At 36.7% G+C, this 3,831-nt stretch overlaps 1 protein-coding gene across 2 annotated transcripts in view; it reads right to left on the reverse strand.

The window, feature by feature from the left end:
* asip1 (agouti signaling protein 1) overlaps positions 1 to 3,831 on the reverse strand; it is a 39,395-nt gene that overhangs the window by 14,844 nt on the left and 20,720 nt on the right. Inside the window, exon 1 of one of the 2 annotated variants that reach the window (XM_014016744.1) lies at positions 1,464 to 1,854. The exons of the other annotated variant lie outside the window; for it this stretch is intronic. The gene's annotated coding sequence lies outside the window, so the exon portion shown is untranslated. Of the gene's footprint in view, positions 1 to 1,463; positions 1,855 to 3,831 lie in introns of those variants that run through there. 2 annotated transcript variants of the gene reach the window in all.

Genomic DNA, 3,831 nt, shown 5'->3' on the forward strand with positions numbered 1-3,831 from the left:
TTTCAGTTGTGTAAAGAAAATTCACAAACATTTTTACAGTTTAACTATTTTTTGTTGTCTAAACAATAAACTTATTCAATCTTCAAAACCTTTTTGTCCTTTAGATTTATTTATGTAAAGATTTTAGACTTTTTTTCAAGCTTTACTTGTTGCAAAAGTAAATATTTCAACATTACTTTATAAAGTTTTTCTCATTCTTTCAAACGTATTTCTAGTTATGTTTTCTGTTTTCTGACTAAATGTTTGTTTTTAATCCTGTTATTTATTCCTTGCGTTCGTTCTGTTCATCGCTGAGACGTTTTATTTTTCCTGGTCCTGATGTGAGGCTCTGAATAAAATTTAAAAAGAACAATAAAACACTAGAAAATAATACAAATTAAAATGCTTTCATTTAAATTACTCAACTGAACTCTTTGTTTGACACTTTTGGTTTTTGAAATCCTTTTTAGTCCAGAAACTTAAACATAAAACATAAACATAAAACACACGACTGAGTGAGAATTTAAAGTCAACAAACAGAAGCTGAAAAAAGTTGCCTTCAGGGCTTTCTGTCAGACAACCTGCTGTTTTTAAAAATAACAAGAGATTCTGTCCAAAAAACCACTCAGACGCTCACTTTAGACGGAGTATTTTGAATTATTGCAACAATAACGTGAGCCGTCTGCTAAAGTTTGGCTCACTTTAAGCCAGAAAGTGAGGAAAAGAAGAAAACATTAAAGAGAAAATGGATAATAAATGTAAAACTAATGACTGTATTACATTTTATTCTTGTTCAACCAGAACAAAGGTTCAACTAAAACAAACAAATCTAATTTATGTGTAATAATTCAGTCAATAACACAAACAAAATCAATAATATTTTAACATCCAGCATCAGAAAATGAGTCAAATTCTAAGAGTTGATGATTTAAACTCCTGCAGCACGCTCTGAAAATTAAGGATCTTTTTTTAAACCCTTTAATCCCCGGTTCATCTGCAGTTTTACAAAGCGTTCATAATCTCTGCTTAATTTCCTGACGCTGGATTAGGACGATGTCGTCGATAGATGGAGCCCTGACAGCGTTGGCGCTTTGCTTGGTGGTAAATCAGGAAATGTTTTCGGAGCAGACTCTTGTTATCTGTTGTAAAGTTTTTACAGGCTCGCGCAGCCACTTTACAGCAGACAGCTGCCATCAGTATCTGCCGCTCGATAGTCGGTTGAGACGGAGGAAAGTCCAGTTCAACACAGGTCATCGTCGGCTCAGATTATCTCCTGGTAATCTGTGGGATTTTACAGGCCACCGCAGGGAAAAAAACTCTAAAAATGCCGATCGCAGTAAAACGATTCTTATTTAGAGGATGATTTTCTTTTCTTTGGCGTTGTGAGTTAATTACACGCCTCCGTCGGGGTTTTAAACACTTCAGCCTCGACACCTGGTCACACAGAAACTTTGAGTGGAGGTGGGAATGTTAATCTGCCGTACCTGTGGGTCCTGCGCCGGCGGGCTGACGGTCCGTCTCGATGTTTCGCTCGTGTCTTTGGGGCGCCGCTCTCGGCTCGTCTGCTCTCCACTTTTATTCCCGTTGTTGCTACAAGTCGCTGTTTCTTCCTTCCTCGAGTCTCCAAGTCAAGATGTTCCTCGCTCTCCTCTTCCTCTTTTATCCCTCGCTTCACCTCTGATTTACGGGGTTCAAATAATTTCCCTCCTTTCTGCTGATTTAGGTATTCAACCTCCGACTCGGTCCAGCACTTTTTCTCTTTTTATCCTGGTTTCTCCTTTATCTCTGCTCCAGAAGGATTACCTTGGCACTCGTTTGTGCGTTTGATAATGAAGACATACTGGGAGGCTTGTACTGGAGGCGGGACCACGGCTGCAGAGATTTAGGGGATGGGAAAGGTCAAATTCTGCGCAGCCTGGACACATAAATGTGAACCAGACCCTGCTGCTAATAGAAGATGTTATCGTAATGTGATCGAGCTTCTGTTTCTGAGGCCAATATCTCCCACTTAGTCAAATAATCCCTAACTTTACAAGCCCTAATCTGAGGGCTGGGATGTGTAAAATAAAATAAAATAAACTGGACTCTCCTGCTACAAAACGGTTCAGTAACAAACACAGTTTGGTTGTGAAATATGCAAGGCCTTCTCTGAAAAAAAAAAAATGTCTGCGCTGGAGCCTCAGCAGATATGTAAGCTGCCCACGCCAAGCCACTAATGCACCTCCATACCATCAGAGAAGCAGCTTTTCAACTGATAAGACTCTGTCTGTTTTTTTTAAAACTCCAGATGTTTTTAGCTTTGACTCGATCAGTTTTAAATAAACTTTAAGCCCAGACAAGATGACAGCCTAACTGGATTATCTTCATACAGAACTTCTTCTTTGCATGATAGAGCTTTAATGAAAAAAAAAACATTTTATTTAAACATTTTTGATTTATCAAATAAAGCCTTCAGGTTGGCTTTTGATTAAGACAGAGTTAGAGGTTCGGTTAGAGCTTTTTTGTATATTATATTGTGTTTCTGTATCGCATTTGTAGCTATTATCTTTTTTTATAAAAGTCTCGACTGAACTGTGAAACATTTTGGTCAGATTTTGTTGTTTTAATGTATTATACAAATAAGGAAATATCACCAAACCTCGCAGAGTTTCAAGTTTAAATTATTCACTAATTTAAACTTGTTTTACACTTTGAAAAGAAAATATTTATTTTATTTTAGAATATGATAACAGATTAAAACAAAGAAAAATAGAATTTCTGTTTTTATCTTGAAACAGTTTGATTGTCTCTGAGAGGTTTTCACTGAAAAACCAAAAAGTTCTTCAAGAAGGTTTAATTTATTCTGAGATTACAAATGTAAGCAAATGAGCTTCCTCCTTTAATATTTTAGAAACGACAGTTTATTTATAAAACGAGCAGGGAGTGAACAGGTACAAACCCATTTAAAAACTTGATTTTAGCTAAAAAAAAAAAAAATCACAGACGAGCTCCGTAAAGTTGCTGACTTCAGCGACGTCTCCAGATCCGTCCAAAGGCCGAAGGAACCAGATGTCAAACAGTAAATCAAAGATCAGAAAACCACAAAAATAAACTGGTGCAGAGAATATGTTTCCAACAAAGGCTGGTAGAGTGCTCAGAAAAAACAGATCAGGATTACACGGAGGCTTTAAATCAGGCTTACTGTGCGTTTTATGATCGCGCTGAGCTTTACGAGCAGCTGTAAAGAAAGTTCGCTGAATCCAAAGAAAACCATCAAAACAGAAGTGAAGTCGGATCCAATAAGAACTTTGTGCACAAAGTGAACCGATAAACACAACCTGTGATAAATGTTCAGGTAAATACAGACCGACATAAACAACATACGAATAATCCTGAATAATCCCAAATAATCCCAGAACCTCAGGTTTTAGAGTCGGGTTTAATCAACAAACACTTCTTCTGATAATACCTCAATATTTTTTTTTCTGATTTCATCTTATAATTATTGAACAAATAAATGAATTTGTGAGCACTTTATTGTGAAAATCTGGTGTCAAATTAAATTTGATCAATTTTAAATCTACTTTTGTGGCTTTTTTCCCTCAATATTTAATGTTATTCTGTCAGTTTAGAATTATGACCCCCGCACGCGAAGTGTAAGCGGGAGTCATGTTGTTTTCGTACTGTTTTTATATTTTATTTTCTCTGGAGATTTTTGGTCAACCGTAGCACAACTGCTAATCAGAGATCTGAGAAAGGCGTATCTGGACATACAAAAAGGGTTATAGCTCAAAAACTATTAAGATAGGAGCTTCAGATTTTCTTTGGTTGTTCAGCTCTGATGAGGGGCTATCCATCAGCTCAAGTCAACCA

Source organism: Austrofundulus limnaeus, unplaced genomic scaffold, assembly GCF_001266775.1.
Source record: "Austrofundulus limnaeus strain Quisiro unplaced genomic scaffold, Austrofundulus_limnaeus-1.0 Scaffold153, whole genome shotgun sequence".
Classification (NCBI taxonomy): Eukaryota; Metazoa; Chordata; class Actinopteri; order Cyprinodontiformes; family Rivulidae; genus Austrofundulus; species Austrofundulus limnaeus.